Source organism: Aythya ferina (genome assembly GCF_964211825.1).
Source record: "Aythya ferina genome assembly, chromosome: 11".
Lineage (NCBI taxonomy): Eukaryota > Metazoa > Chordata > Aves > Anseriformes > Anatidae > Aythya > Aythya ferina.
Window position 1 is genome coordinate 9,368,406 of NC_140307.1, and position 26,236 is coordinate 9,394,641.

The following is a 26,236-nucleotide window of genomic DNA, read 5'->3' on the forward strand; positions in this document are numbered from 1 at the left end:
GTACTCTGCCTGCCCATCAGATATCAGTTCAGAGGCTCAAACTGGCACCCAACAGCTCTGAAGCTGGTGGGTCCCAGTTCTGCAAAACACAGATGAATGAGGCATCACATGTCAGTACAAACCTGGCAGCAAGGGTTTAGTTATAACTGAAACCTCCACACTCACATCACTTGGAGAAGGCTTATTCCAAAGCGAGAAGCAGTGGTAATCATACGTAAGTTTCATCACAGCCCAAGGGTCTGTGATGAAAAGACCTCATATTTCCACAACAGATGCAAATACTGCCTCTCCTAAGCAATGCCAACTTTTAAGCCTTAAAGATAACGGTTGCAGTTTATGAGATAAAGAAAAATTGCCAGAGATTTCAGGGGAGGCTTACTGTGACCAGAAAACCACCCTTCCTCGGGCTTTTTCCTATAGAAAAAAAAAATAGGAAAACACACAAAAAAAGCACCAACATGTTCTCAATGAGACAAGTATTTTAAAAACTGAAAAATCACACGATGTTTTTTAAACTGAAATCATAAATCAGTCATATTAATATGTCCTGGATTTCTCTTTTTCTTTGCCTTGCTTTATGTTCATAGTGCCAGAAAAGTAGCTTTTAATCAAACAGCAGCTGGACTCACCCCTCTCTGGGAATTACTCTGTTTCCATCTATGCTTGGTCCGACTCTTGACCACCACTTCCTGGGGAGGAAATCAAAGTCCTTTATGTCACGGGGTCACAAGCTACGACATATGTAAACCCTCTGCAGGAATTCAGCAAAAACATTCGCAACTAGAAGGGAGGGGAAAAATTGCTTCCATTAAGCCTTATTCATTGACTTTTTAAAACTCTTGCAAATGAATTCCACAGTCTGCTTCTTGTTTTGTTTGTGGACCATGACATTGGCCTTTGCATTCAGCTTGTGTTACGAAATTCAGCTGTGCCCAGAGCAAAGAGGCCAACTCTGAAGCACCATGAAATAGGAGACCTGAGTGCATGCTGCTCTCCCCTCCCTCAGCGGGTGGATACCACTAATTCAGGTGAGGGAGGCCTGAAGATTGAAGCTCTTTGAATAATTTTGTTTTAGAGAATAAGCACACACACAAAGAGAGAGAGATTTGTAAATCCAGCTTCTATACAGTGACATTTTAAAAGCTTTAGTCTATAACAAATCTTAAACAACCTGGTCTTGGAATGAAACCTGGGCTACTTAAATACAGACAACTAAACTAAATGTAGTACCTCAGTCCAAGGGAGATACAACTACAACTTCAAAATCAAAAAAAAAAAAAAAAAAAAAAGCCCTCAACCCTCCATCTGGAGCAGAAGCATTCCTTTAAAGGTCCCGTTTCATTAGACAAAAGACAACAGAAGTGTTTTAAGGGCTTTTACCAAGTCTCCCCTTGCCTGCTGTGCCCCTCCAGGCAGGCTCTTACTTCCAGGCCTGGTTTCAGTTAACTCAGTGACCATGCCACAGCAAAATGAGCCTGTGATTTCCCCTGAAACCTGCCTGCCTGCCTACTCCACACTGCTCACTACCATCTCCAAGACTCCCTCCAGCCCCAGGTATGTCTTTCTCACTCCTCACCCTGCCTGCTAGGGTCTGAAAACTTGCTCCTCTGATCTCCCAGGGAGCTCCACCTGCCCTGGACACTCTCCTCTGTAAGAAACATGATACAGTTGTGAATAAAATAGTGAAAAATAAATAAATCAAGAAGTATATGGTCATAATTTTTATTTTTTTTTTTTTTTTTTAGCAAGTCTCCTTCCACATACACCAGGTTTGCCCTCATAGGTGCAGAAGCTCCATTGTAACATGTACTCCCTTCATTCCCACACACCTCTTATCACCACAATAACACTAGTGAGTGAAGTTTAGCCTCCATACTGAGTTTTCACATGAATATTTATACATGATCAGGGCAACAGCTCAATTCAGCTCACCTTTATCATGTTCTAAGCCAGCACCAGTGCTACACTGGACAAAAAAAAAAAAAAAAAAAAAAAAAAAAAAAAAAAAACAGGAACAGTTTATAATGCCAGTTTCTCGTTGTTACAAAGATGACTTTCAGGTAATAACATCCTCAAGACTGTATATGGTGACTAAGCAAAGAAATAAAATAAAATACATATCAAGCTACTCTCACGTTTGCATTAGGAACAAAGGGCCCCTGGCTGTCAGCTAGAAAGCTGTAATCCCACCTTGGTCTGAGAGGTGTCTGCATAAGGAAGGTACAAGGACCCTGGGAAACTCCTGAAACTTGCAGCACAGTGAAGCATACAAAGGATTTGTAGCCAACTGAAATGATGCACAGATTTAAAAGGTTGAGAACTACTGCTGCTCTCTGGGAGCTTTCCACTACACTTTATAGCTTCTAACTATTACAGGCATTTAAAAAATAAATAAATAAATAAATCACTCTGCTGAAAGCAGTGCTCAAAGTTCATTTTCTTGCTGGTGACTTATCACTGATTTATGCATTATTGATATATTTTCATTTTTATCACTTCTATACTTTTCCTATAATTCAGAAAATATTATAAGCCTAATCACCCTTCCGTAGGTCAGGATCCAAATGTAGCTCATTACATCTGAAAGGGTGACAGAGCACTTCAACAGGCTGCCCAGAGAGGTTGTGGAGTCTCCTTCTTTAAAGATTCAAAACCTGCCTGGATGCCATCCTGTGCAACATGCACTAGGTGACCCTGCTTGGCAGCTGATCTCCAGAGATCCCTTCTAACCTCAACCATTCTGTGATTATAACCAATGCACTTGCACAGCCATAAAACCCATATGAAAGGTAGAGAGCAAGGCCAGGCGTGAGCAGATGCTACTCTGACTGATAAAGTTCCCATACTTGCTACCTAAGAAGCACTAGACACAGCATGCACTAACTATTCTGCAATAAATAACGCCAAGGACACAGTGGATTATGCAAGCCTGATAATGGCATCCCACAGTGCTCCTTTACAAACAATAGGGTAGAAGCCTGAGAGAACACTCCCTAAGCAAAATACTAATGAGAAAACGTGAGCACTGAGGAGATCAGTGTAAAAACCTTAATTTTAGGAAAAGCACAAGTACACAAAAAGTAACTCTGGGTGCAAATTAAAAGCCAAAAACTGTGCTACTAGAACATTAGTTAGAAAGCAAGATGACACACACTTAAGCTGGGGAATTCAGATTCATGGCAACTTGTACAGTCTTTATCCTTCCTTCTTGCATGTCTGCTCAGTGCACTGAGGTATCTCACAAGAAAACGTAGATTATTATAAATGGATGTCTATCACACTGCATATTTATCACACTTTTGCAAGAGTAAATATAGTAGCTGGCAGAAGAAGAAAGCTGTTATTCCAGAAAAAAAGAAAAAAGAAAAAAAGCTAATGACCACTAGGGCAAGGTGACCAAGCTCAGCTCCTTAAAAGAGCAAGGAATATCTGGCTTGTATCCAAGGGTATGGTGACCAAGCCCATCTGCTGAGGGGACTTGCCTCAGTGCAATCAGGCCCTGCAGCAACAGCTAGCATTTTTTCAGATGAATATTAAATTGTGTAGCCCTCTAAAGCCGTAGCACTGCAGCAACCCTTGTTATTAGAGCACCTGTGGGCTGATCCAAGAAGGACTGGGAGGCAGCCCAGCATATGGCCATCCCCTCCTGTCACAAGCCCTGTGAGCCAAGGCCTCCAAGGCTCCAGCAGCACTGCAGAAGCTGGCTTTTGACCTCCTGCTGAAGTTACTGTTTGGTTCAATGCCAATACTTCTATTGTAGAGAGAGGGAAAAAAAAAAAAAAAAAAAGGAAAAAAAAAAATGGAAAATTAAGATGATCACCAGCCCGTATCTGAGCTGAGATAGAACAGAATTCATGCACCAACAGAATTAATACACCAAGAAAATAGCGCTGCCTGAAGACCTCTCTGCTGACTCCCAGAGGCTGGAGACACAGCAGAGATGCTAAGCTTCTCCAGCTACCGCAAAAATCCCCTCTAGAAGGACGTGGTAGGAGTTCTCCTCAGAAATGTCACTGCCAGCTCCTTCTAACATGCAACTTCTAACATGTAACATGGATAAAACAGCTGAAAAGGCAACATTTAACCAGGCACCTCCATTTAAGGGGAGCTATATTCAAAAACAGATCAGTTAGCCATGCCTTTGTTTATCATTAAAAGATGAACAGAGTTACCCTAACCTCAGCACCTCAAGAAGACATCTCAACCTCATGTTGAAGAGATTCTTGCCTGCAATTCCTTATTCCCTTAAAAGAGAAGTGGAAGGAAAGAGTAGCATGGGGTGGTTCAAGATTTTTCTAGCAGGTAGAGGAGGGGTGAGGTGCTGCAGCCATGTTGGACCTTCACAGTGATGAAGACAACTGTAAGCTCATCAGTAAACATACAAACAAACATATCACTCCACAAACATTACAGTATATCCTCAACATCTTCAGAAAACATCTAAGCTCATAATCATGCAGTTAATTAATAACTTAACCACGAGCATATGCAGTAGGGTCCTTCTTATGCTCTCACACCTCTCCCCAAACAGCCAGGCTGACCTCTGAGAAGCCAATGGCAGTCCCCCACCAGACAGGGAGCTTTGGGCTGCAGTACGACCATACCAGTGTCTATCCTTGCCTCTGTGCTTCACCAGCCCCAAGGAAAGAGCATCATCACCTCAGAAAGGCTGCATCTCCCCAGCCCTGCCCTTGAGCCCTTGTCATTGCCACCATATCCTCACTTTTTATCCCACCTGGCTTTCTTAAGAAGAGGTAAGAATCTTGTCTTCTCCCCGCAAAGGAGCTTTGGAGGTTTCTACCATTCATCTCCACCCCAAAGAACTGCCTGGCACAGCAAAAGAAACTCCCAGAAGCTCTGAGCTCTTTCAAGGGGAGCCAAGACACGCACCACAAAGTTACTTCATTTCCATTCCTCTCATGAGATGCTGTATAATTTAGGGTGCATCACAAAAAATCCCCAGAGATGACAAAAGAGTTCAAAGTCAGGACACTGAACTTTAAACTCAGGTTCAACTGGGTCTGCACTCTTATTATTAATATTCATATTGTGAAAGAACAGGGGGAAAGCAGGAGGGAAAGCTGTGAAAACATTAAGGGGAAGTCAGAAGAAAAGGCAAAGCTGGCAATAAAATGGCACAGAGGTTAACTTCACCAGGTTTCCCATAGGTGCAAAATCCGGTGTTAGGTTCTGGAAGAGTCTGGGTTTTAAGTTATTTTTATTAACTCCTTTCCCAGCATATCAGGGCAGAAAAGCATTCGGAGCCCAAATGACTAATTTAATTTATTTATTTATTTTTTATTAGCGAAACAAATGAAACTGATTTCCAAAAGTCTAGAATGATGGATTCTGCAGACAAAAAAAAATGTATATATATCAAATTTTCTCCCCATTTTTTGTCGTCTGTGCCAAGTTACAATTCATTGCAGATTTTCTGCATCTGCATTTTAAATCTTCAAACATAAGCATTCATATTGCAAAGTAATAGACTTCAGAGCTGCAGGGTGGTACAAAGAGCTATGTCTAGTCTGTTGTGAGCAACAAAGTGTAGATCTTTCTGTTACAGACACAATCTTCCATGTAATATTTCTGTATCGCTTTACAGCCGAGCAAGTGCCAGTCTGCAAGCTAGTAGCTGAGTTCTTCATTTCACCTATATTTTCTCTACTACTTGCTAAAGCAGTGAACCAGATTAAGCTGGTTTGCACTGCCTATGACAGGATATTAGCTATTGAGAGGCTGCATACATTAACTGCCAGAACAGATGAGTGCTTTAACACTTACAAATCACGGGAGGAAAAGAATAGAGCGAGAAGAGATCATTCATGTGCTCCTCGTTTAGATATGCTGATATCTTATCAGCTCACCACAGACGAGCCAGATGTGGAGGTGAGCAGAATTCAAGTACAAAAAACTGTCTGCAAAAGCAGGCGGCAAATACCGCAGGAGTGCAAACGAGAGCGCTCTCAGAGGTGCTTAGCTCGAGCACTACAGAAATTCCAGCTGTCAAAACCCTCTATCATATATGGAAATTAAATCTCAATCCTCTGGTGAAAAAACATAGGAGGGTCAGGGCAGGAACAACTTCCTTGATTCAGTGCAGGCAGAGAGCTTGCCTTGTTACTTGCATTCCTTAATGGCAATCTATTACTGGGGAAGTGACATGAGTTCTGCTTAATCCCCATTTTGCTGCATATTACTATTTGCTCACACAGGAATTTCCATTTGTTTCAGCCTTCCACAAGGTTATTCAAGGGACAGTGCAAAAAATAAAATTAAATTAAATTAAATTAAAGGAGAGCTAAGAGATTATTCTTCCAGAAGCTCCCCTATAGGAAGAGAAAATAAAATCTCTATCTCCTTTATGGACTAGATAAAAGTTGAGGTTTCCCATACACATGTAATGTTTGTTTAAATGAATATAGTAACTTTACATTTGAGGAAACACATTTATTTCTGTATATAAACAAAAGTGTGAAAGATTAAGGACAGCTGTGCATCTGTTTATCCGTACTATATACACTATTATCTGACTCAGGGCAAACAGACATTTTAACCTCTCCTTCGGCACCTGATGCATCATTTCTTTAATACTCAAATGCCTTCTTGCAACTGCTCACAGACCAGAGGGCTGCTGGGGGGAGCGGTGGGGAACCAGAGCATCTGCACCACATTGAAAGTAGAAACTGGGAAGGAAGAGGGTAAAGCCCTCCTTCCCTCTACCTCACTTCACTTTGTATCAAGGCTGTTTCTTTCACTTTATAAAGTAACACTGCTAAAAACAAACAATAAAAAGTGAAAAAAATTAAGAATACAGAGTGTCTCCTGAAGGCAATGAAAACAGGGAATTGGACTGCTCCAATCCTAAAGCAACCCAACTTACTTATAAAATATATATATTAAAAAAAAAATAAAAAAAAAATATGCTGTCATCAGAGCCATCATGGCTTCTTGCTAGCAGCCAGGATCTGGTGGATTTTCTTGTGCTGAATTGCATACCTGTTACTGGCATACACAGGGGCATCTGGAGAGCTGGGGGCTCTCGGACCAGGAGGGCAGGTGGCTCGTGGAGCTCTGGGCATGCCTGGCTAGGGAGCAGAAAGCAGTGCAAAAGCACATGTGCCAGGGGACACAAGGCTCAGGAAGGTGACCAAGGAGCACAATTAAATGCACAGAAACTCCAGAGGTGTCTGCAGACTAGTCACCTCCCTATCACCTATCCAGCTGCAGCAGCTTAACCACCACTGCTAACACAGCAACACAAAATATTTTCACCAGTACTTGTTAATTGAAATATTGAGATTTGGCTGAGCCAAAATAATTCACATTGTAGTAATCCACAACTTTCTGAATCACTGCAGTTAAAAAGAATATTCAACATTTTGGGGGAAAAATGAATTGCTCTACTTTAATACACTCTAATATAAGATTTCAGACATCGCTGAAAAGTGTTACTTTTAACTGTAAAAAAATTAATGAAAATTGGAACAAATCATTTCCATTAAATGGATTTTGTGGGTGTTTTTGTTGTTGTTTTTGTTTGTTTGTTTTGGTTTGGTTTTGCTTTGTTTTTGTTTGTTTTTTGAAGGGGGGTAAATCCATTAAAAATAAGATTACTTCTTTCACAGTCTAATATTAACACGGTTGTAATAGCCAAATTGAGGAAAAAATGGTGGATAATTCAGCCCTTACAGGGTAAAGAATTACTGCATGTTTCTCTAATAGAGAACTGGGAAGGGGAAAAAAAAATGTAGTCCTAGAAATCTCTAAATAGGGAGAAGGAAGGCAATTAATTCCACATTTCCCAAAATATTTTTTTAGTGTGTTGGTTGGGCTATTAAAAACACTGTTATTTATAGAAACCTGTAGGACTCATGTGAAAGGAGACCTTGTTAGGAGGGAAAGTATTCATTTCGGACCGGCCAAGCATAATGTGTGCAGTGCTTTTATACCTGCAGGGCATTTCCTCAGGGTAGAGCCAGCATGTTAGAATGCAGATTTCTGCAGTTTATGGTCTCCGTCTCCCATATTTCTGGAAGTTAGTCTTCCCCAGAGACGAAAGGAACAGCTAGGACCTACAAAACCAAAACACAGAGGTACTGGTCAGCTACCTCCCCTTCAAAACAACAACAGACAAAGACATCAGGCCTTATAAGCAGTAACCCCTTTTTTCTTTTGAGGGAGAGAGGGGGAGGGGGGGGGGAGGGGAATGCACATGAGGCCCTGGAGTTTTGTCCTGGTGCATTTACTTTCATTTTTTCCATATGTTGCCTTTTTTTGATGGCTGGCATTGTTTTTAGTGGATATTTAAGCTATAAGCTCAACATTTTCCCTAATGAAATTTGAAAGTGGAAGAAAAAACACCAGACCACATTTCTAGAAAATACATGCACATTTCCTATGAACTGGTACCTAAGAGTGCAGACCTAAACTCTTAAAAGGGATGTGTGTGCAGTTTTTTAAGGGACGTCCTGAAAACCCTGCTTGATTCTGATGGGGCAAGCTCAGAATTCCACCTCGATTTTGCCAGTGAGATGAACCCTCACAAACCATCATGCTGATACAGCAGCTTGCCTTTGTTTGCTAGTATTTATGATGCCACCAACAAGAACAGATGCAGATATAGTGTGAAGATGCTGAGAGAACACTGTCACCAGAAAAAACACACGGCACCAAGCGCTGCAGGGAGGGATGGCAGCACCAGTGAATGGTGAACTAGCACCTGGCTGACTACTATATTTTAGAGCATTTCCTAGTTTTTCAAGGCATTGAAACTTGTATACCTGTGGAAAAGTCTGTGCAGTTAGCGGATATCTGAATAGCAGCATATATATGTTTATGGAATTTTTCTACCTAATTACTTCCAGGTTCTGTTTGGGCATATAGGAAAACTATGTAGTTTCCTCTATCCAAGATTATTTTTTGTTATTATTATTATTGGGGGGGGTGGTGGAAGCTAGACTAAAACTAATTCTTATTAGAAATGTTGTACTGAGCAAGAGGTAAAAACCTCTTAGCATCAACACATTAGAGGAGTGACAAACTGGGACTGCTGACTTCCCATTCAAAAGCCTTTTTGAAGCCTAGATGTCAGTCACCACACTTGAAAGCCTTTTTTTTTTTTCCTGTTGGTTGACAACTATATTCCCACACTTTCCTCCTCAATTCTCCTTCCCTTTCCACCATCTTCACTCCCCTTGCTGAAAACAACTATTTCTTCCTTGCTCAGATACAGATTTTTCACAAAGCCTAATGAAAATTTCTATAATTTTCCATAAAAAGTTTCTACCATCTGTCTTGGTTGGTTAAAATTAGCCACTAAGCGGGGTAGGTTGTGGAACAAAAACTGGCAGTGGGACAGACAGAAAGCACAAGCCTCCTCTCCACAGAAAACCATTATCAACATATTAAAGGCAACAGGAAACTCTGAATCTAGATCCATATTCTCACAGACTTCTTTGCTGCTGTTACTTGGACTACTTCATTCAATCTTGGTCAAGCATGTATCTTTTAAAAATACTTTTGAGGGAAGGATTAAAAACCTAAATAACAGGTTCCCAACCTTGAACAGAAACATAGATATGTACCAGGACAATTTTTTAATTGCTTATTAGTACTCCCCAGAAAATTGAACTAGCCACCAGGAGTAGCTGTTTTGTTTATTTGTTTGTTTTAAATGCCATTTTAATTTGAAGATTTCAAAAAATAAAACAAGTTTTTGTAGAAGTTTAAGCTCCTGTTCTACAACATCTGCATTTGCAGCTTGAAATCACTCCGCATAACCAAGCCTGCTTTTTGAAAGTTCATTACAAGCAACCCCAAAAAGGAAGGAGTATCCCAGGTGTTAACAGGCACAGTGGAATAAAAGGTCTTCCCATGCAGTCCCACACAATCATTAATGCACAGAACCTTCAGGTTTGGGAAGTAAATCATCCCTGACTGGTGACACAACCAGCCTCCAAATGTATTTGCACTGTTACGGCCACATAGTGTGTTACATTTATTTATCCACCTTATGTCCTGGACCATATTTTCTTCCTTTGGCAATTTATGATAACGCCCGTGATTAATATATGAAGTTAAACTTCTTTAAAAGCATGATTACAACTTCCACCGCCAACTAACACAAGGTAACGATCATTTGTGTGATGAACCTTGGCAGTCAATACTGACATTATTGAACTCAGAGCTGAAGTACAGACAGCAAGTAACAAACAAAGTCCAAGGAAATACTCAGGCTATGGGTTTTATCACCAAATCAAAGTTTTCTTCTTCTTCCAGCAGGGAACGTACAATTATTTAGTATTCATATTACAGTGCAGTCCCTTCCCAGGCTGATTTAAAGCCTATATTATAATTGCTAATGATTACTCATGAAAAAGAGACTATTATATGTAAAAACTGCAATCAGCGCTAATCTATTCACCTATCCATTTTATACTGATACATTTTCTAAACAAAGCTCTGCCTGAATTGCTCATAATTAGCTTCTATTCTTACATTTTTAATTGCTCTTCTCCCCCTCCCATTTTTAAACAGAACATTTTACATATCTTCAGACTTTTTTAAAAGGACTCGGACTGAATTTTTATGAGTGAAAACCTGACAGTGTACAATTTGGAGTTATTTTAAAACTCCTATGTTGTCAAATAGTAAATGCCTAAGCAATGTTTCAGGAAATAAATATTTTAAAATAAGTTCAAAATTTCAAGCACAAGCATCAGTTTATATAGTCTGAGAGCAGTAAGAGTTACAGTACTAAGGCAGAAGAGATGGGTTAGCTGTAATTTTATTTATTTTTTTTCCCCCAAAGCTGAGTGCATTCTGCCCCTCATCTGCAGACTGTCAAGAGCCTGGTAATCAAGAGACATTTGGCACTCCAGCTGGGAAAAACACTGCATTTAAGGGTCTCTCTCTTCAGAGACTCTAGTGCTGTTACGCCAGCTCTAATACACACAGCATTGGACATGCTCTTCCTACTCCCACTGCCCTTCAGATACCCGAGCTGCATTGCCTGGCAATACGATGAGAGAAGTTCACAAATAAGAGCCAACAAAACGCTTCCTATATACAAAGACACTGTCTGCAGTGTATAGCTTAAGTTCTCTCAGGTATTAGGTAATGCATCTTGCTTAGAAGTACCCTCTTCCCCCCCCACAACTCTCCCCTGTCAAAATGACACTTAGAGAAAATGGAATTCTAATCATAATTCCCACTCTGGTATGTTCTCCTTCCCACTCTATGAAAATCGATCCCAACTTATAGCCAGAATAATATCTTATCTCTGGTCCTCAGAGAGTGAGGAGGAATGCATTTGGCTTTAGCTACAGGCTGCAGAGTGGCTTGTTGCTGAGTGTTCCCTGCCAAACCTCTCGCACACAAAAAGTTATGTAAAAGACGACAGAATTGCTCTGTTTCGGCTGCATTTGACTTGTGAAAAAGCCACTGATTTTAATGAACTGTTCCTCTGCTAAAGCACTTATAAGTGGCATTTGCTAATGCTCATCTTTACATCAATTTCAGAGGCTGCTGGAACAGGCTCTCAATCTGCAAGAGTCCTTCACCACCAGCTCTGTGCAATTTGCAAAATGTTGCACTAATCAGGGGATGCTTTAATCTTCATAAATACAGGAAAGCTCTTAGACACTAGTGCTAAAGTGACTGGAGAAACTCATGCCAAAGCATGTTATTTCTTTCAGAAGCCTTGTATTTTCAAGCTCAGCAGAAAAGGAAGTGGACTGTGTAATACAAAAGTTTGGAATATGAAAGACTGAGCTAAAAGCAACCAAATTCACAGTATGTGCCTACTTTCCAGCAGAGTTTATGAACCAAATCCACTGATGGACTTGTAACCAAGTCAGCCAGCACCACAAATTGTTTTCTTTGTACAAGTTCCCTGTGAGTTCTGCAAGATTTGTACATGTGCATCATGCACTTCCATGAAAGCCTTGCACATGAGTACATTGTCACATACATTCACTTTCCAGCAGAGGACCTATGTTTTACTTCAAGGCAAAACTGCTATTTGAAGTTAGGAAAAGTCACCTTCAAGGTTTTTAGGCCTCACTGCTGATCAGGTTTAGCTTACAAGCACAATTTAACATAATCTCAGAATTGCTCCAGCATACACACACTTCCAACACATCCACCCCGCTAGCACAAACAGCATGCTTCCTGACAAATCCTCTTTTAGCTTTAGACCTGCCTTCCTGTTGTGCTTCAGACCAGAGGATGACATTATTGTAGATAAATTTAATGGAAATCAATAACATTGCAGCAGATATAAGGAAAAGAGGTGAAAATGAAGTGTGGTGAGCAGGATTCTCAGATTATTTTTTCTTTCAGTACTGTCTGTCTTGGGTCCAGCTGGAATGGAGTTAGCTTTTCTCACCACAGCCCATACAGTGCCATGCTTTGCATTTGGGGCTAGAAGGGCGCTGATAGCACACTGATGTTTTGGCTGTTACTGAGCAGTGTCCTCACTGGGGCTCCCTCTCCAACTTGCCCCTGTTGGTAAGGAGGCTGGTGTGGGGGACAAGCAGCTCACCCAAACCACCCAAAGGAATGCTCTGTGCCATACAATGCCACACACAGCAATAAAAGCTGAAGGAAAGGAGGAGGAAGAGAAGGGGAGGTTTACGGTTAAGGCCTTTGTCTTCCAAAGCAATCACTACATGTATTGAGGCCCTGCTTCCCAGGAATCGTCTGGACACCTGCCTGCTGATGGGAAGCAGTGAATAAATTTCCTTTCATTTTGCTTTTGCATGCAACCTTTGATTTTCTCATTAAACAGCCTTCATCTCAACACACGAGCCTGCCTATCACCCTGGCCCTTTAGGGAAGGGGAATGTGAGCCCACTAAGGGGGCTCTTTACAGAGGGGTCTGGCAGCCAAGCAAGGAAGCCCACCACACCACCATATCCCTCATAGAGCCCAAGCCAACAATTCTAGTATTTTGAAGAAGTGGTAAGGTTTAATTTTTAAATTCTGTTAAACTCATCCCTAAGATTACTCAGATTCTACCAGTTACGCTGGCACAGTTTAGCAAAACAGGACAAGGTGAGTGTTGCTGTTTTTAATATTTGAGATCCTGCTGCAGAAGCCAAATAATTCACATACAACAATCCAAGCATGTAAAAGCCCTTTTGTTGCAGTAGCTTTTCTATAAGGATTTAAACCTCCTCAGCAGATGAAAGCCTTAAAAAAAAAAGAAAAAAGAAAATCTGTGCAACCCATTTATGCTTCCAGCCACCTGAGCAATAAGATTCTCTCTAGCTACAGCTATATCACCCCAAGTGTTTTCCTTGGCCTCTCAATGGAAAAGATTGCAACTGCCTCACATGCCCAGGGGTGTCACAAGCAAAATAATTATTCATTTTATTGTCTTTTATTCTTGTGCCAAAAACATGGCCATCTTTTATGAGCCTTGATTTGATTTAAAACTGCTGTGTTTTGAACAGAGCTGTCAATCATATTTAGGACTTACACAAGCCTTTCCCAAGACCTCATGAAATAAGATCAAAATCATTTATCTGCAATTCATGTGTACATAGTGAGTTGGAAACCTAACTTTCAAATCTTACAGAAGTGAGAGAAGACCCTCTTTCATGAAATCCTGCTCTAAAGACAAAATGTCAGCTTGGAAGAGAAAAGGCTAGATCATACTTCACACCCGAACAAGAAAACAAAGACTTCAGTTTGGGGGGACTGCCAGACTGTGCCTGCAATTTTAACCCCAGTGGAGGAGATGTTGATTATTGTCAAGGAATGCTTTGCATTCACATAAAGGAATTAATTGTTGAGGAATTATTTTCTGTGTGAAAAGGAACAATGGAATTGCATATTATTTCCATAATACAAGTAAGAAAGAGCTAATGAAGATGCCTGCTTCTAAATCTCTTCTGTGACACCCCATGCACAACAGCACTGTTAATGTTGCTGGGTCCTGGGAATACCATCACACAGTCCCCACAGAGCCACCACAAGAGGAAAGAGTTTGAAAAGCATCTTAAAGATGTAGCTCCTCAGCACTGGGTGAACACAGCTGGCAAAGGAGCCTGAAATACAGGCCAGGTCTACTAGCTTAAGTTGCAGTTCCTTACTTCGGAGATGAAGCAAGTAAATCCCCCTAAATCCACAAGAAACTTGAAAAGGTTTCTTGAAAAGGTTTCTGTTCTTGTAACATCTCCTTCCTTGTCAAGGCACTGCCAGTAGAATATTCTTACTTTCCCCAAATGCCACGCACTGGTCACCTCTCCTCCCTCTTACTGAACTCAGCTTTGCACCAAGCTGCACACACTTACAGCAATTTCCTGCATGGTTTCCCTTTACCCTTAAAGTGTTTCAGCTCAATCTTCAAAATCTTCCTTCCACTGTCTTTACTAATATCATAACGTGCCAGCTGCAGACTCACAGCAGGCCTAGCAATATCTGCTGGGTCATCAGGCATCTACATCTCCTCCCAGAACATCCTGGGAGAAGCCCACATACACAAGGCAGACATCAGTTGGTGAGCAGAATTCTGTGACATCCAAGGCCTTGGACAGGTTTTTCAAACTCGATATATTCTGGGTACTTCTCAGATTAGGACATTCACTGCCGTTTCTATTTCAGTGATAACATACGTTGTGCTTTCACTAATGAGTTATGTGAACATTTATTCAAGAGGATAAAGATATTTTTAGTTAGCTCTATTTTGATTTTTCAGAGAGACTGGAAGAATTTTTCTGTCTCCATTTCTGCTAAACTATTAATCCTCATCATCAATGAAAACAAATTTTTACAACATTTATGCAAATCGCTCGTGCGAGCATTGCCTATATAGCTAGCATAATGCCAGGCAAACTTTATGAGCATACTTTACTTCTTCCTATATTTAATACTTCCCCAATGTAGTTTCATTTTCATTTGAAAGAGACTAGCGAGCCACTAGTCCAAAGTGGGAAACAGCTGCTGACTGGCATATGATAGGTCAGTCAATAACCCACGAATTTTAATGGCCACAATCAAAACTAACCAACAGAAGCCTTTAGACCACTTTGACAGGTTATCATACAGTATCCATCCTTAATTACTGAGATACACTACCTGTCTCTTTTGGACCCCACTGATTGTTGGTAACTTTTATTAGCTATCATTAAAGCAACATCTACTTTTGCATTGCAAAAATTTTACATGCACTTACTGCAGTAAAAGAAGATGTTATGTTCACATCAAGTTTACAAAACAAAACTCTACAGAAGCTGCAGGAATTAAAACCAGTAGCGCATCTGCTAAACACTGATTATGACATGATCATTATTGCACTGACACTTCAGGGTGGAAAAAATAAGTTGGCATAAATGCATACTTCTCCACAGTTGGTGCTTTCCTGTGCCAAAACATACTTCTAAATGAAGCAGTAATTTGGGTATCTAAAATAAATGACAGTTTCCAAGGCTCCAACTTGCCTTATATTGCACGGGATAGTTGCTGAGAATTCTCAGAAGTGAAAATGTTTTTGCAAAGCTAATATCACAATGTTAGGCATCCACAGAACATCTTGGTAACTCAAACTGATGTCAGTCTTCAAGCTTGACCTCAAAATGAATTTGTTAACTGATTATTTTTGAACAGAGAAACAGCTCTGGGCTGTGTATTTTTGCAAGCATTCTGTAGTTTTCCTTATGATCCCATAGCATGACAACTTTGCATACAGATAGAAAAAAACACAGCTTTAATTTTGAAAGCGTCATTACTTATCTATCCAGTTTTCATTAATTAAAATTACATAATTTAAGTAGAAGATAATTGAATACTGAAGTTATGCATTTTTTTATTTCATATGGTGACTAGAGTATACAAAATGTACATCAGGTCTAGTTGCAGTCATGCAACCAAATTTAACAGAATTGCATGCAAGAGGTTAGATGCAAAAATTCAAAAGTAGCTTTGTATATCTAGATATCCTTCATACTACAAATTTACAAACTTAACCAGTAATTACGTTTAACTAGAAATGATGTGAAGTTCACCTCATAAATAGTTAACTCTTCCTCATGTTCTACAATCAGTTCTGTAACTAAGAAAATGTCAGACTGCAAACAGATAACTTAATTTTATAGATGTCTCACTGAAGTGCTTCTTAGGTGCGCATAATATGAATTAGGCAGTAGTTTATATGTTAAAACTAAAGTCAGTCTCTGGTGACATTCACATACTAAGTAACTGAAGCCTAAGTGCTATGCAGTGCAAAGCCTAAAGCAGATAAAGAGGACAGACAGGCCTTTTACACAGAATAGATTTTAGAGGAACATAAGCCTTCTGGTTGGAAAGGGTACTGTAGAGCTCACTACATTTGTTTCTGAAGGGATTGTTTTAACAGTACTTATAACAGATACACAACACGGATATAAGTGTAAATCTTTCCTGCTATTGAATCTATCAGAAATGTTTCCTGGACCTCTTAAGTAGAAAGCAAGAACAAAAGCCGGTAGATGCAATTTTGGAGCAGGAATTGCTCACTCAACACACAATGTCATAAGTGGGATGCAACATTTAGCTATATAACTGTGCTATTGGGGGAAAAAAAAAAAAAAGTTTGTTTTTGAGGAATATGAAGTTTTTGCTAGAAGAAAAATAAACACTGCTTTTGTTTATATTTCTGTTCAACTTGGAATTTACATATAAACTTGTAAAGGGCATAAAATAAAAATCTACTCAAAATTCGTGTTATCAAAACTGACTTATTTACCTCCTTTTTGTTTTTCAGTCCTTGTTCAATCTGATGGTGAATGCTGTATATCTAATCATAATCCTGCTGTTATCACAGCTGTTATGTGCTTTATTTTTGATGACTCAAAGACAGATGTCCCAAAATTGCCCTAGATCCCTGCCAGCCTTTTCAATTGCATTATACAATCAATTAAACTTCCTTGACCCTATTCCCATCTCTAGATAAAATTCAGACGTTGACACTTCAAGAAGCAAATCATGTGTGTAAATTGGTTCTAATGACAGCTATAGATGTGTAGTCATATGCAAATAGAGTATTATCAAACATTAAAATGTCCAGGAGCAGCAGCTAGATGGATGCAGTCAAGAAAAATTAACTAGAAAATGCATACTCCAGATACTTCCCACAGTATGTAATGCAATTAAACAGAAGCAAAGGGAAATTCACACTAGAAACTGCCTCTCTCCTGCCGTGCCTATTTATTCCCCATCATCTGTTATTATTGTTGAGAATCTTCACATTGTGTCCCAATTAAGCAAATCTCTCAGAATTAATAAGGGTTCGCCTTCTCTATCACCACATCTTTAATGTTTGGAACTGAAAACATTGGCACCTCATGCTGTATGCGAGTGTGAGCAGTTAGCATAATAACAATTGTAAGATGTGCTTGCCAAAAAATGATTACAAGTGAAGCTTTATTGCAAGGGTGTCTTGTTTAGGAGGATTTAGCACAATTCGATGGGGCGAGAGCAGTTGTCAGCCATTGATACCGAACATAATGACTATTAAAAAGACAACTTATTTATTGAATATTCAGAGTGTTAAGCCATTGTTTGGTCATGTCTGGAATACAGATTATTTTCCTATGGTTTGTTAGTCTCTCACAATGGAGATTTTTATAAATACTTCAGAACAAAGTTTGTTTTCATTGATATTCTACAGGAGTTTCACATAACCCAGTAACAACAGGATGACAACATTCAAAATATCCTATGACATCCTAAATCATCCGTCCAAAGCCTTTCTTGATGATAACTTGCAAGTCACCTGTGAAGAGACTTCAAGGACTCTACTGTATGATTCAGTGTGTTTGAGTTGTAGTCTTATAACTACTTCTGTGTGCTTTTTCTTTTTTTCTTTCTTCAAACTCTCATGGCTTTTTGCCATTTCATTTTCAGAAACAATCAGGAGAGGATATGAGAAAATTATGCCTTACCCCAAAAACGCCAAAATTAATTTCTCCAACATAACAGGGGGCAAGCTGATAAGTTAAGATGCAAAACATATCTGGAATTATACTTCAGGAACTTACGTGTTATTCTGCAATTTGAGTCCTCCACTCTATGTACTGAATTTTTCCCAGTAAGCATCAGCAACCATTCTAGAGAAGACAGATAGCCATCTCATTCACAGACAGCATAGTGCTCTAAAATTACCTGTTGAGCTCTCATGCCACAGTTACTAAAATAAACAGAATCAAGCAGGAAACAAGGAAATCTCTCGTAATACGTCTCTTAAAAATACACATAAGGCAGATAAATACAAGCTTAGCTTGCACAGGTTCAGCTTACCTTTTTTTCCCGGGGGGGGCAGAACATGTATAAGCGCAATGCCCCTGAATAAGGCATCAAATGGTATTTGCATTGAACAATTTTGACCATATTTCACATATTTTATTTTATTTTTCTATGAAGTGCTTCTTCAAGACTCATCCCTTTCAGATAGGGAGCTACAACAAAAAGGAATTTGTTTATTTATAAGCCTTGTGTGGACAGAGAGGCCACTCAGATGATGACACCTCGTTGACCAGGTGCTGAAATTCCACTCCAACTATTCTCTGCTCACTATTACAACCCCCAAGCATTGTAAAGGCTTCAGTAAGTCCAGCCATGCCTCAGCACTGTGTGTGAGACAGACTCCCCTCTGGGAGTACAACTGCCCTTTTTTGTCCTCAGCTTGGGCTCCCCCAGTCCTGAATTTCACCTGAGTTTCTCCCCCTTTACTCCATTGTAGGATATAACACATGGATTTACATGGAGTTAACGTGGATGTAAGCGGGGCCACAAAAAACACAGTTTGTCTGAGTGCTTAGATGGGAGTTAAATTTAAGATCATACTTAAATTGGAAAAAGACCTAATTCTCCCATTAGCCCTATCTGATAGGCAAGCAGAATTATCTAAGGGGCTGGAGAAAGGTTTAGAATTGAATCTGAAAAGTGAGTCTAACTGAACCTAAAGTTAAATACGATTTCTAACTAAACACATCACTTCCACAATGCAACCTTTATCGCTTCAATTTTCATCTTTTTTTTTCCCCCCTATAGAAGACTCCAAACTAAGCCCAAGAATTCCCCCAAACACATGCCTTCTGCGGCTGCAGGCAGCTGTGCATATAACACAGACTCCCCTAACCTGTGTCAGCAAACAGACTGGATCAATCCTCAGTTTCAGCATCTGGGACCACAAATCTGGCCTCCAGTCACATTTGCTGCCTTCACCTTTCTCAGTATCCACCATCTGGTACAGATTTTAATTATCAGGAGTCTTTTTACTGAATTAGCAAACTGTAGGTCAAGCATTTGCTGAATGTTTTTTTCTGTTTAAATTCAGCAGGAGTTCAGACATACATGTTTTGCTGCTCTTAGTACTCTTTCAGAATAGTTATCTCCAATATGAATAGTTTTCTCCTTTTTCTACAAATTGTTGTATAGTTTGAACTCCCAACATTCAATTACCCCAAAAGATCTTTCATCCACAGAACCAATCTTTGAACCCCTGCCACATTTTTGGAAAACACTTGCTCCCCTAAACATTTGCCACAAAAGCAAGAGCACCAAAAACTATAGGTCATCATGAAGCTTAAAGTCCACACATCATAATGAAATGCTATGTAGAAGAGCAAGCATATTTGAAGGGCATAGGTAAGACAGTTCAGTAAAACAGTGATGTGTAAATCTTTGTTTTCAGATTTTAAGCCACAAAGCCTTTGATACTCTAGTCATGAAGGAAAGCTCTTATTAAAATAATTATGCAAAAACAGTAAGGAATGCCAACTTTATCATCCATTAGGCCTCTTAAATAACTGGGTAAAACAACATTAAAAATACATGTCAGAAGCAAATTCAAGAAAATCATTATGCATGTCTTTATTCAAGAAGCACATTAGATCTCAAACTGAAATCCCATAACAGAAAGTAAGTGCAATCATGGTGATACTCTTTGTCATTTTTTCGTTTTTGTTTTGTTGTTGTTGTTAGTAGTTTGTTTAATTTTTTTAGATCTTCAGTTTTACATAGGTTAAACATAAACAGGTTAAATGAGATCTTTCTTAAGAAAACAAGGTAACTATTCATGTGCTTATAAAGAATTTACATTCGCTATCAATGTGTTTATTGCACCGCTCAGGTACATTACCCTAAATAAGGACCTCTTACCTAAATCAAAGGCTCTGCAAGCACTTAATGTATATTGAGATTATTCAAGAGCTCTTCTGAATGAGCAACCTAATCTGATCTCCATCTACTGTTCCTCCAGGACAGACCACATTTCCGTCTTGTTTGTTCAGAGATCTCAGAATCTGAAATTGGAGAACATCTTCCCAAATGTCAGAAAAATTCTAATTAAAATGTAAACTTTGGGTATACGTCTCATAGAGCTTTAATTTCTCACTGCATGACCACTGCTCCACATGTCATCTTATTCCAATCTGAAGCCTTCCCTAATTATCTTTTTATCTTGTTCAAGGGTCAATCAGAATTCTACAAGTAGTGCATTTTCTCTGGAGATTCGTTTCCACCAGAGAGACTTTGTTCACTTGTGTTAGTGATTTGCCGTACCTTGGAATTCAGCTAGGTACAAAGTTATTCCTTTCCCACAGTCAAGCAGACTAAGCATAAAGCTATAAGTAACTAAATAATTCCAATAATTTTTCTTTTCAAATCTTTAGTATTTAATAAACATAATTTTTCATACACAATAGCCATATACTAAGGTCAATTCTCTTACAACTAGGTGTCTTTCAAGGGTGAATTTCCAAGGTTAGACAGGAAATACATGGAGCGCCTGAATTTTAAGAAGTGGGATTGTTTACCCAGAGGCAGAAGCCACAGTGCACATGCTGGGGGTGGGTGGACGGCCTAGGAAGCCACATCATCATATTTCATCCTACAGGCAGGACCTCACACAGCCCACCAGACTGGACTAATGTCCCCATAATCTGCCTGGTAAATTCAAGTCTATTTCAAGCTACATTTACACAACTAAAATCAATTTACACAACCAAAAAAAAATAAAAATCAGGTCGACTTGGAAGAAACTCTCGTATAATTCCAGATGGGCTTGTAAACAAAACAAAGTAAATCTAGTGATGAAATCTTGCGTTAGAAGCTTGAGAAACACAAGCTCCCCACTTCTCTGCTGCAGTTACCCTGTGACTTAAGAAAAATCTTTTGCCTCCTTGTATGATTACTTCTACTCAAAGAACAGATTTTAGATTTCACATGTTGAGAAATATAATTCATAATGCTAAACAGTATACGTGTAACAGGAAGTTATACATATGACTCATTCTTCACCGTGAGGCCAGCCGGTCAATTCTTACATACAACTTTTTTTTGTAGTTAGACTGTGCTAATCAAGATCACATCTTGACATACGGCTCAACATGGGTTACAGAAAAAGCTCATTCTCCTGTGGTCTGTCCTCCATAATCTATTTCCTAGACTTAGCTGGTATTGGTTACATTACATAGTTCATCTTTTATGGAAAACTTGAGTTAGTTAACTTTGTTATTTCAGGTAAAGTCTTTCAAGCACAACATATCACAAGTCTTAATAATTAGAAAATGAATGCTTTATAAACTATACACGAGATAAAATAGTTTTTGAAACCCCTGCTGAATTTCTCAGTAATAAGTACTGGAAAAACGAGCACTACGCAGTCTTGCATCTTGAGATGATCTCTCCATGCTCTGGAAGAACCTACCCATCAATTTGTCATCAAGCAAACTGGAAACTTTCTTTTCCTAGTACTACATGAAACAAGTTGATAAAAGTCAGCCTTACACCCTAGTACAACTCCCTGCCTGGCAATTGGTAGTCCTCATGCTATGGATTCCAGAAGCAACAGAGACCAATTTGAGTGACCTATTCACATTTATTCTTCACTCTGAAACTCCAGCGTCCGGTCCAATTTTATATTTATGAGCACTACTCCAAACAACCAAAAGGCCTCCTGCTGCTCTCTGCAGAATGAAAGCATGCGGCTGACAGGAAGCAGAGGAAAGCTATTTCAGGATTATCCATTTGGCTCAAAGTTAAACCAGATTTCAAGATGAAAATGTAGCAAGTCTTTAAAACAACATAACACCTTCATGATTTTTTTTTTCTTTAGGAGTACCTAATACAAAATAAATTCATATAATTATTTAAAGAAAAATAAACTTCAATCTGAGGTCTTTAACAGCAGCAGCCTGGGTGAAAACCTGCTCATTTCTTTAGGGGGAAAAAAAAAAAAAAAGGACCCTCTTCAGAAGATATTGATCAAGGTTAACAAAAGGTTAATATCTGTCATCTAACAGATCAGCATCTCTCCATTCCAGTGGCTAACATTACAGGGGCTACAACAATTAAACCATAAGAAAGCCATAACCAATGTAATGTAATAGCCGTATTAGTCAGGCAGATCACTTTACTTGGCTGGTAAGATTCCATGAGGATTCCAGATGTAAATTCTTGACAAAAAAGGAAATGATAGAAGTGTCTCAAAGATTTATTTTTACTTTCTGTTCAGCACAGTGAGCACATGGTAGAATAACAAGTCCATTCATTCATAATTGCAGATGTTTTACACATCTTGCTGAAACATGTGCATTAATGTGTTATACAGAGCACCTCTCTTCTATTTCCAAAGTGTTACAATTATTATTCTTTGATTTGGAGGTTTGAAGTGTACATGCATAAACTCTTTGAGCTCATGTTATAGTTAACACTTCTAAAACTTATGTAAATCACAAATCAGGTTGTCTTGTCACTGGAAGGTAGAGATGCTGTAGAGTTATTGATACATAACTACACAGTTTGCACTGATAAATTCTGGCAAGCCAAGGAACTACGGTTCATTCCTGCATGTTACACAGTGCAAACCTCTTCACCCATGTTAGTTGATAACGGCACCTCATATAACATGGATATTTTTATAACCACTGTGAGATTACTTCCAGTCATTTTGCAAATCTCACAATCTAACTGGTTTGTGTATAAAAACTTCTACAGTATTCACAGATACTATTTCAAACAAAGTGGAAAAATACTGTGAAGCAAGAGAACAAGATTTTGAGGAACTAAAACAATAGATTAAAAAAATCTATTTTTCTTTGAAGTCTCTTCCTCTCCTGTTCCTTCTCTTTCCTTGCCCTCCAAATCAGGAGGATATTTTACTGCAAAACACTGTATTGCATTTCCCCTCAGGTGCTTAAGTAAATAGAAAACTATCAGATTGGTAAACTTTGACCATTTTGGTAAAATAAATAAATCTATCAACCAAAGAATTTAAATATCATCCCAAAGCAACAACATATAATATACAGATATGGTTTTATGCTGGAAGAGATTAACAAAAGTAGTAGTAACCCCAGATTTGTTTGCAAGAACAAAACAGTCTTTGAACAGTATGAATACAAGTTATGGAACTACCGGTGACCACTATGAAGTTGCATTAGTTTTCTTTGAACAAAATAATACTCAAATCTGTACTTAGTACTCATTTCCCAAAGTAACACCACTTGAACTTGGATTTCTTTTCATGTTACCACTGTAACTGTAGCACTTGCCATAAGCTCCAGGAAGAAGCACTAGCACTAAGTGCACAGTGTGACAGCAATCACAATTATTTTACCACAAAAAACACAAATAGAGGGTCTCAAAGGGCTTGGAAAGCACTGTTGTTTTTTTCCTTAGTTTGTGGTGGCATTTTTTTTGCTGCTCTCGTTTTTAAGAGATGTTTTTCTCAAGCAAGTGGAAAAAAAAAAACACTTCATTGAGAAATTAATGCAATAGGAACCTTTGGATACTGTAATGGTACATGGAAGCTTGGTCTTTTTCACATCCCTGGAACGTCCTGCTTAAATTTGGTAATGAAAGACTACAGAGACATGAGGAAGCACATCCAGGAAGCACTGCGTGCTCAGCTTCCCCTCCGTGCCCACAGCTCTACAGCTTAATTCCCTCAAAACAAATGGTTGTTGCAGAATTTGTGCAACTGGTCTCCATTTCAAGGGAAAGGTGGGTAAGAGGGTGCAGAGCCATAATAACAGAGCCATTATAGACTCCTAAACTACTTAGGATGTCAGCACAAAGTAAATATAAAAGCATACTATCAAGGATTTCGCTGCATATACTACACTTAAGATTTCTCTTTTTTCAGGGATGGTGCAACATTTCTTTGTGCTCTCTATACATTTTTCCCCACATACAAAAAAAAATCCAGCTGTGTGCACTTTAACTGAAAAGAAAGACCTGTATCTTTAACTGAAAAGACAGACCTGTATTTTTGCATGCATACACTTACAAAATTCCCACCGCAAGGATTGCCTGGAATTCTTGATTGACCTGAATGCTTGATTCTTAATTTAAGCAAAGTCAAAGAACCTAGTTGTCTGGATGCACAAATAAAAATGGTGGGTTTTTTTTGGTTGTTGTTGTTTTGTGTTTTTGTTTGTTTGTTTGTTTTGTTTGTTTGTTTTTAATCTGTATGCCACTGAGTTTTCATATAATTAACCTCAAATATTACATACAGCATGAGAAAATATGCTTCACGTCATTTATACAGAAAGGTACATAATGGAAAAACTACTGACACCAAAGCAAGTTGGCCCAACCTGCCACCAAAACGCTGCATGTGACAGTTATTTTAAGCTTGGAGAGTTCTCTTGAATATTTATATCTTAACTGTAGGTGATATATATATAATTTTGTTTAGTCTACAGCTACCAACAGATAACTACTGAAGAAAATTCTTATCAATGATGGATACACTGACATTCTCAAATATGCTGCATCATTACTCTTGTTAGAACACTGGCAACGTTTATTTTTACCCTATGATTTCTACATAGAATAATTTAATAGGCTTACATAAACAAATTGTACGTGATACAAAATTAATTATAAACATGTCAAAGCAGGAGAAAGAATTAGTGATGGTGGCTGAATCTTGAAAAGCTTCAGGTTTCATTTACAAAGAGTCTTTCTTGAACTTTATATGAACTAAATAAATTTGAAAAATGAAGGTGAAGTTAAAGGTACCTTTTGTGAAAATCTCTCGACCCCACTTTCAGCTTTCTAACCAGGTGAGAGGTAATAGAAGCGTTATTTTTGTAAGACTTCGATATTTCTGCTTCTCGCTGAAGTTCAGAATTGCAGTTTAAGACCCAGACAAGAAGTGAAGGAAAGTTACAGAAGCATTTTGGATTTGGGATAGAGAAGCCACGTGTTAATTCACACTCAACATAACTGAGTTCACCTAAAACATGTACATTACATGTATATGCACTATGTCCCTGAAACAATGAAAAGCCAACTGTAGGCTGAGGGACTCACCTTTTCATGTGAGCGAATGCTCTTGAGACAACTGATATGAGTTATTACCTAGAGCAACGAGTGATTTAAGTTTACACAAATAACATACATCATATTTCACTTTCAGATTTTTTTTTTCATGACTAAAGGCTGGGGGTAAGGAACTATGAGAAAAATTTGCCATGAAAAGCTGGTTTTCACCCCTGTGAGAAAGCCAAATTTTCCTAATATGGTAATGAAGCAAAAATTAAATTATTTTGGTGAAGGATGTTTCTTTTAGAGTGTCATGAAAAGCATTATCTTTTGAACTAATAGTTGGTTTGGTGTGGAAAGGTAATTTTCCTCTGGATCAGAAATTCAAAAACAGGGATACTAAAAGCATACAGATTTTCCTATATGAACAAACTAATGTGAAAAGAGTTTAGGTTTCTGTTTGCTTTTTAAAAGAGTTCTATATTCATTGTATAGCACATTTAAGTTTAAAAAGTGAATTTCTATTACGCAAAACCTAAATTATTTTGCACATGGCATTGCATTAAAGAGGTTTTGAATTTTTTCTCTTGAATACTAAAAGCTCATGTTGCAGACACTAAAGCAATGAAACAAAATCTACAGAAGAAAATGGAATTATATAGCCTTAAGCGTTATGGTATGTGGAGCCTGCATGCTGTTCTTTGTTAAACAAGTGCCATGCTCCCTGTCTGTCAGGGCTCCCATTTTCAGCAATAGTTCAGTGCTGCCTCTCTAAATGACACATAGCAAAGAAAATAAGGTTTTCAATGAAGCCTTACACAATTAAAATGGTAAATATTTCACATGCTATTCTGGTGTCTGCAGGAGGCAAAGCTTCACGTGGAGATAACTTATCCAAGGGAAATGAAGCAGTTTCAGCCATCAGATGGCATGCTTAAATATGTGCTCCAAAAAGATTGCACATGCTTTGCTT

General features: G+C 38.8%; 1 long non-coding RNA gene across 11 annotated transcripts in view; it reads right to left on the bottom strand.

The window, feature by feature from the left end:
• LOC311442568 overlaps window positions 1–26,236 on the bottom strand; it is a 259,074-nt gene that overhangs the window by 179,262 nt on the left and 53,576 nt on the right. For 9 of the 11 annotated variants that reach the window (XR_014696743.1, XR_014696744.1, XR_014696745.1 and 6 more), the window contains exon 2: window positions 7,953–8,075. This is a non-coding gene — a long non-coding RNA (uncharacterized lncRNA). Of the gene's footprint in view, window positions 1–629; window positions 690–7,952; window positions 8,076–26,236 lie in introns of all 11 variants that reach the window. The other 2 variants (XR_014696751.1, XR_014696753.1) reach the window with 1 other exon arrangement.